The following is a 15102-nucleotide window of genomic DNA, read 5'->3' as shown; positions in this document are numbered from 1 at the left end:
GTAGCTTACTAATATTAAAAATGTTCAGCTCAATAGTCATATTACCAAAATACAAATTCATAATACCATTTCGATAGTTAATGATCGCATAGGATGTATCTAAAAACGGGCGACCTAAAATCATTGGTATTTGGTTCTCTGGGTCAGGGACAGGTTGGGTATCTAGGATAACAAAATCCACTGGATAAATAAACTTATCGACCTCAATAAGAACGTCCTCGATCACACCACGAGGAATTTTAACGGACCTATCAGCTAACTGAAGTGTCATCTGGGTAGGTTTCATCTCACCAAGTCCTAGCTTAAGGTACACATGGTATGACAGTAAGTTCACACTGGCTCCTAAGTCAAGCAAAGCTTTCTCGACACGGTGTTTACCTATTGTGCAAGAAATAGTAGGGGACCCTGGGTCTTTATACTTAGGAGTAGTGGAATTCTGAATAATATAATTCACATGACTATCTAGGACGGCTTTCTTCTGGACACTAAGTTTTCGCTTTCGCGTACACATATCCTTAAGAAACTTGGCATAAGCGGGAATTTCCTTAATCGCATCTAACAAGGGGAGGTTGATAGTAACCTGCTTAAAAACCTCTAATATATCATTAAAGTTGGACTCCCTCTTAGTTGAGACTAGCAGCTGGGGGAACAGGGCCCTGGGAACAAAGCCGGGCTCAGCATGACCCTCATTGGTCTCTTTGGAGACTTTATCAGTCTCCTCATTTTCTGGCTCAGCAGGGTGAACTACAGCATGTTCACTATCAGGCATGGCAACCTTATTGTCAACTTTCTTTCCACTCCTAAGGGTTGTTATATAATTCACATGATTGTACGATTTCTTTCCTTGAGGGTTAGGATCAGTTTGACTAGGGAACCTTCCATCTTCTCTTTCACTAAGAAACTTAGCTATTTGGACGACTTGAAGTTCTAAGTTACCAAGAGACTGGGAATTATTCTTAAAATTCTGCCTGGTTTCTTCTTGAAAACCACAGTGGTTCTTTGATAACATCTCATGGTTCTTTGATAATATAGTAAGGGTTTCTTTTAAGGTGGAGATCTTTTTCTCATTCTGAAACTGGGGTTGACCTGAAGAGTTCTTAGCATAACCAAAACCTGGGGGAGGCTGAGAATTACTAGACTGTCCTTGATTCTGACCCTTAGACCAAGAAAAATTAGGATGGTTTCTCCAACCAGGGTTGTAAGTCTCTGAGTATGGGTCAAACTTGTGACGGTTCTCAAACCTATCATTGTTATAGACAGCATGGGCTTGCTCTTCACTAACCTGACCTTCCCAAAACGAGTTATTGGGTTCTACTCCACAACTAGACACTTGAGAGGCTTTAAACCTATCATCAAGTTCAACAAGAGACCTATGTTTAGGATGATTCAATTCCAAAGCTTCTAACCTTATAGACAAAACAACAAACTTAGCATCAGACCTGAAGCTTGTATCTACCACATTGGTGCTACTTCTATTGACCAAGAGTCTTATGGGTTGTTCAACACAAGACTCCCAGTGTTGGGATTTTTCAGCGACATCTCCTAAGAAGGTGAAAGCATCATCAGCACTTTGACTAGTGAACTCACAAGCACACATAGACTCAATCAAGGCTTTGGTTGAATAGTCTAAACCATCATAAATAATCTCTACAAGTTTCATCTTATCAAATCCATGGTGAGGACACTGGGATAGGAGATCATTGAATCTCTCTAAGAATATATAAAAAGACTCTCCCTCTTGTTGCACACTAGCACTAATTTTCTGCCTAACAGACGCAGTTTTATGCTTAGGGTGGAATTTCATATAGAAAGCAGCAATAAGTTCCTTCCATGTTTCAATGGATTCAGATGGTAGGTTGTTCAGCCATGTCTTGGCTTTATCTCTCAAGGAAAAGGAAACATCTTAAGTTTCAAGACTTCATCAGTAAGGTATTTTATTCTAATTGTCCCACAAATTTCCTCAAAGTCCCTCATATGAAAATAAGGGTTCTCATCATCTTTCCCTAAGAATATAGGGATCATCTGCAGAATACTAGGTTTTATCTCGAAATTAGCCGTAGTGGCTGGCAATTTAATGCACGAAGCTCGGGTGGACCTAGTTGGAAACATGTAACTTTTCAAAGTTTCCATCCCTTGCACAGCTGAAGTACTAGGGGAATTTTCCTCACGAAGAGACAAATTCTCAAAACTGAAGTTTCCAAAAACAGGGCTCTCAAAAGAAGAGTCTTCGAGCTCCCCGCTTTCACAAGAAGAACTACTAGGTTTATCACTAATCAAACGACCTAGAGTGTTTCTTTTACAAGCCTGTTCTTTAATAACCTTGGGCATACACTAGAAAAACAAAAGAAAAAGAAAGAAATCCTAAAAGGAATGGAGGTTCTATGCAAACACAAAGCAGGCTGACTCCACCAAAGCAAACCTAAAGATTTCTAGCAAACAAAAAGCATGATGGCTCCACTTAGATTGTTTATAGACCAGCTTTTAATCCTTCGAAAAGGAGTTCTTACAATTTAAGCAAACCCCTCTGGAATCAATCTGAGTTTAAGTAAGTTGAATCGACTCAATGGAGCTTTGATACCCAAAGCCTCACCGGCGTTACAAGGCGGCGTATTCAACTCGCAGAAACCATCATGAACTTTGAAGCATGCTTAAAAGAGTAACCAATATTTTTTGAATGACTTTCCTATTAAGCTCGTTACCCTATAAGTCTCGTTCTAGTCATATTTTAGGCTTAGGTTCGTGTTTGGTTTCGTTTTCCAAAGGCGGGCAAGAAGGGAACGGTGATGAAATCCGAACCCTTATCTTGTATGGCCAGTCCTTTCCCTTTACTAGGAAATAAAGCAGCCGTTTTCAAATCCTCAGCATATATGCAAACGAAGGAATACAGTAACTCGCTGACAAGAAATTCGCGAGTGTTTCGACAAACTTACCTCCCGTACCATACGGGGGATGAACCGTTGAAGTCGACTCGGGCCACGACTCCTATGTCATGTACGAACCCGAGGGGCCGAGGCGATATCGTAATCGTCGTCCTTCTCTGCAAACAGTTTATATTTAAACTACCCTTCCGTAGGGTTTAGAAAAAATAAAGTCCCAAAGTCCACAGTCCAAAGTCCAAAAATAAAGTGCAAAAGAAAAAGATAATCTAAAAAAAAATTTCTCTCTCTCTCTCTTTTTTTTTTTATTTTCCTTTTCTCTCGCTCCTTTCTCTTTGCTTTTACTCCAAATTTTTAAGTATTCACCAAAAGCTTTGGCAAATTTTTCTTTCGCTCAAAATTTCGAAAATCTGTAAGGAAAAGACAAAAACCCAGAAACGTAAAGAAGAACAAACACAATAAAAATGAAAAACAAATAAAAACCTAAAAAAAAATAAAAAAACTCTAGCCTAAAGACAAGTTCGCGTCGGCGGCGCCAAAAATTGATGTGATTTCAAATTAAGTTGTAGTAATAGGTTCGTTGAGACTTGTGAAAGCAATAGATTTTAGATTTAATTTTTAAGACTAAAAATATAGCAAACTTAAATAAAAGTGATATGAAAAATATGGAGAAGACTGGGGCTATGGAATCCACTATTTACCAATATCAAAGTGATTTATATTCTCTAATTATAATCATGCAAATCATGCATTCAAATTGATTCTTAATATTGCAATAGTTGATTTTTTTAGAAATAACAATTGTAGATCGAAAGTATGGAACATCAAAACCCTAGGATAGCATGCTCCATCAATTGAAATGACAATTTTTTAACAAAAACCATTTTATCAATTTATTTATCTAGGCAAATAATCATATAATAATTGCATAAATTAGAGATTACCATATTTCATTGGTGAAATAGCTTCCTCCTTCGCCCCAGAGGATGGGTTTAGCTCATCATTGTGTAAAAACGCTCAAAATATTTGTTCATTGCTTCAAAAATTGTTTACAAAGATGAAATGGAGAGAAAAGATTAAAAACCGGGTTTGCAACAGTTATAAGTGTTACAAACTGAAAAGAACGATAGAACAAAGTACTGTCGCTGATTCTCGACCCTCTCCTGTGTGTCGTTGTCACTGTTGATAAATGATTGTCTCTGTCCGTCTAAAGTTCTTCATGTTCGTCAGTGCACCAGCAGAAAACAGTTTCCTGCAACTTGATTTTCAGCTCTCTAATCTCCCCCAAACTCTCCGTAACCTCTTACTGGCTCCCGTAGACCCTTAAATACTCAATTGGACTGAAAATAAGCCCTCATAACTCCAAATAATCCGGCAGTCAATGAAAACATATTCCCATGAAAGATACGGAAATTTTATTCCCTGTTTTAAAACTTCACGTGTCTACAGCTTAAGAATCTCCCTTATTTAACTTCTCCACGCTTCTGCAGAGACCGAGTGCCATCCAAACATGAGCAGCGCACGTCTAACTTGCTATAATCTCGTGAAAATCTCCTTCCGGTGTACGAACTGCCATATTGTATCTGTCAGAAAATCTAGCCAAATTTAATCGAAACCACCAATCATACCACGCCTGTTACGCTCAATCAAGTCTTCCCATGAAATTTTAGCCATTGAATCACACTATAATCCCTCCAAATCACGAACTGAAAACTGTCAGTAGAGTGAATATTTTTCCCGCCATTTTTATTTTTGAAATGTTGAAGATGAAGTGCCCTTATCCTTTTCTGGGGTGCGAATAACAGATGGGGGCTGAGGACAAATTTGGGTGCTGAGGATGAATTTGGGCTACGCATAACCTTGGGTGCCTCTTAGCCAAATCTGGGGTCCGTATAGCAAATGTCCTCCAGGGGTCCAAATAGCACTTTTTGAGCAACTTTTTCCACACAAGTGTATTTCTCCTAAAACACCTACACAAACATAAAAACACCATAATAAGTACAAAATCAAGCACTAGCAATAGAGACACTGAGGGCAATTAAGACACAAAAATGTGTCTATCAGTCAGCCTGTTGTGTGTTTGCTTAGAACCTCCCTTCCTTTAGGATTCTTTTATTTGTTTTTTTAGTGTATGCCCGAGGTAATTAGAGAACGGGATTGGAAAAGAGATAATCTAGGTCGATTGATTAGTGAAAAACCTAGTAGTTCTTCTTGTGGAAGCGGGGAGCTCGAAGACTCTTCTTTTGAGAGCCCTGTTTTTGGAAACTTCAGTTTTGAGCATCTGTCTCTTCGTGAGGAAAATACCCCTAGTACTTCAGCTGTGCCAGCGATGGCAACTTTGAAAGATTACATGTTCCCAACTAGATCTACCCGAGCCTCATGCATTAAATTGCCATCCACTACGGCTAATTTCGAGATAAAAACCTAGTATTCTTCAGATGATCCCTATATTCTTAGGGAAAGATGATGAGAAACCTTATTTTCATATTAGGGACTTTGAGGAAATTTGTGGGAAAATTAGAATAAAAGACCTTACTGATGAAGTCTTGAAACTTAAGATATTTCCCTTTTCCTTGAGAGATAAATCCAAGACCTGGCGGAACAACCTACCATCTGAATCCATTGAAACATTTCAGGAATTTATTGTTGCTTTCTATATGAAATTCTACCCTAAGCATAAAACTGCAGCTGTTAGGAAGAAAATTAGTGCTAGTGTGCAACAAGAGGGAGAGTCTCTTTATAGGTTTTTAGAGAGATTCAATGATCTCATATCCCAGTGTCCTCACCATGGATTTGATAAGATGAAACTCGTAGAGATTATTTATGATGGTTTAGACTATTCAACCAAAGCCATGGTCGAGTCTATGTGCGTTGGTGGGTTCACTAGTAAAAGTGATGATGATGCTTTTACCTTCTTAGGAGTTGTCGCTGAAAAATCCCAACAGCAGGAGTCTTGTGTTGAACCCCCCAAAATACTCTTAGTCAATAGAAGTAGCACCAATGTGGTAGATACAAGCTTCATGTCAGATGATAAGTTTGCTGCTTTGTCTAGAAGGTTAGAATCTTTGTAATTGAATCATCCTAAACATAGGTCTCTTGTTGAAACTGATGATAGGTTTAGAGCCTCTCAAGTGCTATTTGTGGAGTAGAACCCAATAACTCGTTTTGGGAAGGTCAGGTTAGTGAAGAGAAAGCCCATGCTGTCTATAACAATGCTAGGTTTGAGAACCGTAAAAAGTTTGACCCATACTCATAGACTTACAACCCTGGTTGGAGAAACCATCCTAATTTTTCTTGGTCTAAAGGTCAGATCAAGGACAGTCTAGTAATTCTCAGCCTCCCCCAGGTTTTGGTTATGCTAAAACCTCTTCAGGTCAACCCCAGTTTCAGAATGAGAAAAAGATCTCCACCTTAGAAGAAACTTTTACTATGTTAGCAAAGAACCATGAGATGTTATCAAAGAACCACTATGGTTTTCAAGAAGAAACCAAGCAGAATTTTAAGAATAATTCTCAGTCTCTTGGTAAATTAGAACTTCAAGTCATCCAAATAGCTAAGTTTCTTAGTGAAAGAGAAGATGGAAGGTTCCCTAGTCAAACTGATCATAACCCTAAAGGAGAGAAATCGTACAATCATGTGAATTCTATTACAACCCTTAGGAATGGAAAGAAAGTTGACAATAAGGTTGCCATGCCTGATAGTGAACATGCCGTAGTTCACCCTTCTGAGCCAGAAAATGAGGAGACTGATAGAGTCTCCAAAGAGACCAATGAGGGTCCTGCTGAGCCCGGCTTTGTTCCCAGAGCCCCGTTCCCCCAAATGCTAGTTCCAACTAAGAGGGAGTCCAACTTTAATGATATATTGGAGGTTTTTAAGCAGGTTACTATCAACCTCCCATTGTTAGATGCGATTAAGCAGATTCCCGCTTATGCCAAGTTTCTTAAGGATATGTGTACGCAAAAGCGAAAACTTAGTGTCCAGAAGAAAGCCTTCCTAGATAGTCATGTGAGTTATATTATTCAGAATACCACTACTGATAAGTATAAATACCCAGGGTCCCCTAATATTTCTTGCACAATAGGTAAATACTGTGTCGAGAAAGCTTTCCTTGACTTAGGAGCCAGTGTGAACTTATTCCCATACCATGTGTACCTTAAGCTAGGACTTGGTGAGATGAAACCTACCCAGATGATACTTCAGTTAGCTGATATGTCCATTAAAATTCCTCGTGGTGTGATCGAGGATGTTCTTATTGAGGTCGACAAGTTTATATATCCGGTGGATTTTGTTATCCTAGATACCCAATCTGTCCCTGACCCAGAGAACCAAATACCAGTGATTTTAGGTCGCCCATTTTTAGCTATATCCAATGCGATCATTAATTGTCGAAATGGTATTATGAATTTATCTTTTGGTAATATGACTATTGAGCTGAACATTTTTAATATTAGTAAGCGACCCTCTGAACTAGATGATTCAAGCATAGAAGAGGTGAACATGGTAGGAACATTAGTTGAGGAGTCATTACCAAACACTTTGTTAGAAGATCCATTAGAGAAATGTCTAGCCCACTTTGGGATTGATTTTGATGATGATGATGTGATAAATGAGGTAAATGTTGTGTTAGATTCAACCTCTTTGATATACACTATTAATGGCCGGAAACCTAAGTTCGAACCTCTACCCGTTTCTAAGTCTACCCTATTTCCTTCGTTAGAAAGGCCTCCTAAGTTGGACCTTAAACCATTACCAGATACCCTGAAGTATGTGTTTTTAGGCCCATCTGAAACTTTACCTGTGATTATAGCATCCGACTTGGATAGTGATCAGGAAAGTAGGTTAGTGAACGTCCTTCAGAATAACAAGGAAGCTTTAGGGTGGACCATAGCAGACATTAAGGGTATAAGTCCTACTGATTGTATGCATCATATCTATTTAGTGAGTAACACCAAACCTTCTAGGGATATGCAACGTCGACTCAACCTTAATATGAAAGAAGTAGTTCGAACCGAGGTTCTTAAGCTGTTAGATGCAGGCATTATCTACCCCATTTCAAACAGTAAGTGGGTCATCCCCGTTCAGGTTGTTCCCAAGAAATCTGGTATTACTGTAGTACAGAATGATAACAATGAGTTAATCCCAACCCGGGTGACCATGGGTTGGCGTGTCTGTATTGACTATAGGAAATTTAACAAGGTCACTAGGAAGGACCACTATCCCTTTCCCTTCATCGACCAAATGCTAGAGAGATTAGCTGGACGTAGACATTATTGCTTTTTAGATGGATACTGCAGTTATAATCAGGTTGTCATAGCCCCAGAAGACCAAGAAAAAACCACTTTTGCCCGTCCCTTTGGTACCTTTGCGTATAGACGCATGCCTTTCGGGCTATGTAATGCCCATGTGACCTTTCAGCGTTGTATGCTGAGTGATAGACACATTTTTGTGTCCGATTTGTCTCGATTATATATATTTTTAGGGCTCATTTTTGTACTTATTATGGTGTTTTATTTATTTGTAGGTATTTTTGGCCAATAAACATTTTTGGAAAAAAATTGGCTCGAAAAGAGTTCGGAAAGCACCCGGAGGACATTTGCTATTCGGACTCTCATTTTGGATAAGGGGTAACCTAATTACTAAGGAAATCCCATTTCCAGGAAGTTTCTAATCGCACCCCTACCCTGGATAAGGGGCAACCATCTTCAACATTTCAAAAACCAGGTTTTGTCGGGAAAATAGGTGCAATGAAGAACAGTTTTGGCAATCGTGATTTGGAGGAGTTTGAGGTCGATTAAACCTATGATTTTCATAGAATAGACTCCTTATGGGTCTAGGAATCTGATATGGGTGTTTAAATCGATTAGACTGGGCTCAATCGACGGATTTTTCTCACAACAGAAAATATGGAAAGTCACGTGTGTGACCTGTTTTAGGGAATTTTAGAGAGATTAAAGTGTTGTAAACCTTCCCAAAGATTTGTATCTATCTAAGAAAGAGTTTAGAATAAAAAGGAAAGCTCAGAAACGCGTAGAAATTCTAAACACAAGAAATTGCCGCAACTTGGCCGTGAAGAGAAGGAAAGAGATTTTGGAAGATTTGGGAGAGATTTAATCGGTATTTTTGACATAAATAGATTTCTTGGGTCATATAGAAGAGGTGTCGAGAGTTTGGGAACCTAAGGAGAGCCAGGGAAGAAGAAATCAGAGCTTTACCAAACTCTGTTTCTGCTGTTGCTGCTGCTGAAGAGGAAGAAAGCGAAGAACATTGACGCACAGGAAACAGTCACAGAACAGTGTCGTTGTTTAACAGCTGAAGAACATTAAGCTGTGCAGGACAGTCGTATTCTAGGGTCTTAAAATCAGCGATAAAGCAACACTATTTACAACAGCTTTCTGTAACAGTTCCATTGTAACAGCTGTTTTGCTACACAAATACACTGTTGCAAACAGTCTGTGTTATTACTTTTCACTCTTTTAATCATCTTTTGAGCAACAAACACATATTTTGAGATCATGATTAATATGAGGAGCTAAACCCCATTGCTGAGGCGATAGAGGAAGCTAATTTTCCAACAAAAAGTGGTATATTCTATTTTATCTTTTTATTTGCAATAATTATATGATTATTTTCCTTGAACTATTATTGAATATGATTTTTATTTGAGTGGTTGTGATCTATTTTGATGGAGTATGCTTAGTTTTAAGACTTTTGATGCTTCATACTTGGTATTTACAATTATTACTTTTGAAAATCTACTTGTTGCAATATTTTAGAATCAAATTAAACGAGAAAATTGCATAAATATAAGTATTGGTTTAATCACTTTGAACTTGGAAAATAGTGGAATCTTAGCCTCGGTGTTTCTTTTAATATTGATATCATCTTTGATTGAGTTTGCTAAAAATTTTAGTGAGTTTTTTTTATTTTAATATTAGAATTTAAGTCTAATTAATATCCTTCACAAGTCTGAGAATCGAACCACTTTTACCACTATCTACAAATCACATCAATTTTTGGCGCCGCCGATGCGGACTTGTTTTTAGGGTTTTAGATTTATTTTATTTTATTTTATTTTATTATTATTATTATTGTCCTTTTTTATGTTTTTGGGTATTTATCTTGTGTCTACAGGTTCTGGATCATAAAGAAAATTGAGCCAAGGAGTTTGGTGATTTCATAAAGACTTGGCGCTAAAGATTAAAGCAAAAAGAACAGAAAAGAAGACAATTTTATTTTGGACAATTTTAGTTTAGGGTTTGTTTATTTTATTTTATTTAAAAAAAAATTGTATTAGGGTTTATTATTTTTGTAATTTTTCTTTATTTTTTTGGACTTTTGGACTTTTGGATTGTGGGACATTATTTTTTTTATTACCCTACGGAAGGGTACTTTAAATATAAATTTTTTGCAGAGAAGGAGGACAATTAAGATATTGTCTCTGCACCTTGGGTTCGTATACTAGACATCGGAGTCAGTGGCCCGAGTCGACTACAACCGATTCATCCCCCGTCTGGAACGGGAGGTAAGATTATAAACACTCGCGAATCCCCTGTCAGCGAGTTACTGGACTCCTTCGTATGCATATATGTTGAGGACTGAATACGGACATTTATTTTTCTAGTAAAGGGCAAGGCCTGGCCATACAAGATAAGGGTTCGGATTTCATCACCATTCTCTTCTTGCCCGCTTTAGGAACATGTAATCTACGCGAACCTAAGCCTAAAATTTTGACTAGAACGAGACTGATAGGGTAACGAGCTTAACAGGAAAGTCATTCGAAAAATATTGGTTACTCTTTTAAGCATACTTCGAAGTTCTAGACGGTTTCTGTAAGTTGAATGTGTGACTGCGCCGCCTTGTAATACCGATGAGGCCTTGGGTATCAAAACTCCACCGAGCTTCCCTCGCCTCTATTCAACTTACGTTAACTCGGATTGATTCCAGAGGGGTTTGCTTAAATTGTAACGAATTCCCGTTCGAAGGATTAGAAGCTGGTCTAAAAACAATCTAAGTGGAGCCATCATGCTTTTTGTTTGCTAGAAATCAATAGGTTTGATTTGGTTGAGTGGGCCTTGATCTGTGTTTGCTTACCCTTACAATTTAGAAAATTCTATTGTATGCCTGAACGTAAAAGAGACGCGCTTGGTAGATTTGTTAAAGAGAAACTTAGTAGTTCGAAGCGTCTCGATTACCTTAATCTAGAAAGTACGACTTTTGAAGAGTCTGTTTTTGAACGTCCTTTGACTGAGGAGAGAATCCATGTTGCTCCGATAGCGCCAGAAATGGAAACTTTGAAAGCTTTGTGAATCCAACTAGGACTACCCGTCCTTCGTGTATTAAGTTAGCTGAAACGGAGGCACCCTATGAACTGAAACCTGGGACCTTACAGATGCTCCCAATCTTTTTAGGGAAAGAAAATGAAAACCCTTATTACCATGTTAGGGATTTTGAGGAAATTTGTAGTACTCTAAGAATTAGAGGCTTAGATGATGATGCTTTGAAACTTAGGTTATTCCCATTTTCCCAGAAAGATAAGGCCAAGTCGTGGTTGTATAGTTTGGACTCCGAGTCAATTGAGACATATGAACAACTTACATCTGCCTTTTTCAATAATTTTTTCCCTAGGCACAAAACATCGTCTATTAGGACGCAAATATGCACATTTTCACAACAAGAGGGAGAATCTTTATATAGGTATTTGGAAAGGTTCAATGATTTATTATCCCAGTGTCCTCATCATGGTTTAGAAAAGGTTAGGCTAGTTCAGATCCTTTATGAGGGTTTAGATTATTCCACAACGACCATGGTTGAGTCTCTATGCACTGGTGGATTTGATAACCAAACTGTTGATGCGGCGATGGAATGTTTTAATGAAATCGCCGAAAAAACCCAGCAATGGGAAAATAGTAGGGCACCCCAGAAAACAATTCTTTTAATTAGAAGAAACGTTAATAGGGTAGAAGGAGGCTATGAATCAGATGCCAAAATTGCTGCTATAGCAAAAAGGTTAGAAGCTTTAGAAGTGGGCCAGACTAGTGGTAGAGTGGATCCTTTTTGGGAAGGCCAGAATATTGAAGAGCATGCCAATGCTCTTTATAATAATACTATATTTGATAACCGTCAAAAGATTGACCCATATTCAGAAACCTATAATCCTGGTTGGAGAAACCATCCGAACCTTTCGTGGTCTAAGGACCAAAGTCAAGGTAGTAATTCTAATGCTCCCGCAGGTTTTGGCTATACTAAGAATCCTTCAGGACTAGCTCAGTTTCGGAATCAGTCAGATAAGAAAATCCTAAGTTTAGAGGAATCGCTCGCCTTGTAAACTCAGAAAACGGCAAAATTCCAGTTATCTGTAGAACAGAGTCTACAAGACAGTAACAGGATAGGACAAGAAAATATTCAGGCTATTTCCGAGTTAAAAACCCAGGTTGGTCTGATAAGTGATTCTTTGAGAGAAAAAGGTAAGTTTCCTAGTCAAACACCACCCAACCCTAGAGGAGTTCATGAATTAGGTGCAAAACCATCGAATCAATTGAATGCTGTTAGAACCCTTAGAAGTGGTAGAGTTGTAGAAAATAAGGTAACCATGCCCGATAATGAACATACTGTATTTCACCCCTCAGGATCTCACCTCTCAGGACCAGTAGCTGAAGAGACTGATAAAGTTTCTGATGATGTGAATTCGGTTCCTGAAAGGTCTGATTTTAGGCCTAGACCCCCATTTCCTCAGCTATTAGTACCAATAAAGAAGGAATCGAACTTTAATGACATAGTGGAGGTTTTTAAGCAAGTTACCATAAACCTTCCCTTATTAGATGCAATTAGGCAAATTCCTGCTTATGCCAAGTTCCTTAAGGATATGTGTACGCGAAATCGAAAACTTAGCATCCATAAGAAAGCCTTTTTATCTAGTCACGTAAGTTCAATCATTCAGAACACCACAACTCCAAAGTACAAAGACCCAGGTTCTCCTACCATTGCTTGCAAAATAGGTAACTTCCGAGTAGAAAAATCTTTACTTTACTTAGGAGCCAGTGTGAACTTACTGCCATTCCATGTATACTTACAGCTAGTACTTGGTGAAATGAAACCTACTCAGATGACACTGCAGTTAGCTGATAGGTCTGTTAAAATCCCTCGAGGTGTTATCGAGGATGTTCTTATTGAGGTCGACAAGTTTATTTATCCAGTGGATTTCGTGGTCCTAGATACCCAACCTGTCCCTGACCCAGAGAACCAGATACCTGTGATTTTAGGTCGCCCATTTTTAGCTACGTCTAATGCGATCATTAACTGTCGAAATGGTGTGATGAGTTTATCTTTTGGTAATATGACTATGGAGATGAACATTTTTAATGTCAGTAAGTAACCTCATGAGCTAGATGACACATGTGTTGAGGAGGTGAACATGATAGAAGCCTTAGTTCAGGAGTCATTACCAAACATCTTGTCTGAAGACCCATTAGAAAGTTGTCTATCCCATTTTGGTTTAGATTTTGACGATGATAGCACTATTGAACAGGTGAATGCTCTATTAGATTCTACCCCTGTATTAGACACTAATAGATGGAAAGCTAGGTTCGAACCGTTACCAGTTTCTGAGACTACCCTAATTTCTTCTTTAGAAGAGCCCCCAAAGTTGGACCTTAAACCACTACCCGATACTCTAAAGTATGTGTTTTTAGGCCCATCTGAGACTTTACCTATGATTGTAGCTTCCAATTTGGATAGTGATCAGGAAAGTAGGCTAATAAATGTACTTCAAGACAATAAGGAAGCTTTAGGGTGGACTATAGCAGACATTAAGGGTATAAGTCCTACTGTGTGTATGCATCAGATTCATTTAGAGGAAGACTCCAAACCTTCTAAGGAGATGAAACGTCGACTGAACTCTAACATGAAAGAGGTAGTTCGAAAAGAGGTGCTTAAGTTGTTAGATGCGGGTATTATTTACCCAATTTCATACAGTAAGTGGGTCAGCCCTGTTCAGGTTATCCCCAAGAAATCAGGTATCACTGTAGTCCAGAATGATAATAATGAATTAATTCCAACCCGAGTGATCACGGGATGGCGTGTGTATATTGACTATAGGAAATTAAACAAGGTCACAAGGAAGGATCACTTTCCCCTTCCTTTTATCGACCAAATGCTAGAGCGATTAGCTGGACATAGTCACTATTGCTTCTTAGATGGATACTCCAGTTATAATCAGATCGTTATTGCCCCAGAAGACCAAGAGAAAACCACTTTTACTTGTCCATTTGGTACCTTTGCGTATAGACGCATGCCTTTCGGGCTATGTAATGCCCCAGCAACTTTTCAGCGTTGTATGATGAGCATATTTTCTGATATGGTAGAACGGTTCTTAGAGGTCTTTATGGATGATTTTTCAGTGTTTGGTTCATCTTTCGATGAGTGCTTGCATCATTTGACATTAGTGTTGACTAGGTGTAAGGAAAAAAATTTAGTGCTTAATTGGGAAAAATGTCATTTCATGGTTAAATCAGGAATTGTGTTAGGGCACATTGTCTCTTCAAAGGGTATAGAGGTAGACAAAGCCAAAGTTGACCTTATTAATACTTTACAGGTCCCAAAAACCGTAAAAGATATTAGGTCGTTCTTAGGGCATGCAGGTTTTTACCGTCGATTCATTAAGGATTTTAGCTTTATTTCTAGACCTCTTTGCAATTTTCTTGCAAAAGATGTTAAGTTTGTCTTTGATGATGATTGTTTAGAGGCTTTTGAGAAGCTTAAAACTTTACTCACTACTGCCCTGATAGTCCAGGCACCTAACTGGAACCTACCCTTTGAGATTATGTGTGATTCTTCAGATTATGTTACAGGCGTCGTTTTAGGACAACGAGAAAACAAATTACTTCGTGTGATTTATTATGCTAGCAAAACTCTGAATGATGCCCAAATGAACTACACAACTACCGAGAAGGAACTTTTAGCCATCGTGTTTGCCTTGGATAAGTTTAGGTCCTACCTATTAGGTTCTAAGATCATAATCTATACAGATCATGTTGCTTTGAAATACCTTTTATCTAAGAAGGATACCAAAGCTAGATTGATTAGATGACCCTATTGTTACAGGAATTTTCCCCAGACATTAGAGACAAAAAGGGTGCAGAAAATGTAGCAGCAGACCACTTGTCTAGGCTAGTTGTTAGTTCCCCTAGTGATTCCCTTCCTATAAGGGATAGATTTCCTGATGAACAAT

General features: G+C 38.4%; 1 pseudogene; it reads right to left on the bottom strand.

The window, feature by feature from the left end:
* Positions 1-11521: 11521 nt before the first annotated feature.
* Positions 11522-11621, bottom strand: LOC113292137 (annotated as a pseudogene).
* Positions 11622-15102: the final 3481 nt, after the last annotated feature.

Source organism: Papaver somniferum, chromosome 6, assembly GCF_003573695.1.
Source record: "Papaver somniferum cultivar HN1 chromosome 6, ASM357369v1, whole genome shotgun sequence".
NCBI lineage: Eukaryota > Viridiplantae > Streptophyta > Magnoliopsida > Ranunculales > Papaveraceae > Papaver > Papaver somniferum.
The sequence above is the reverse complement of the archived record's forward strand: the minus strand, read 5'-3'. Positions and strand labels throughout refer to the sequence as shown.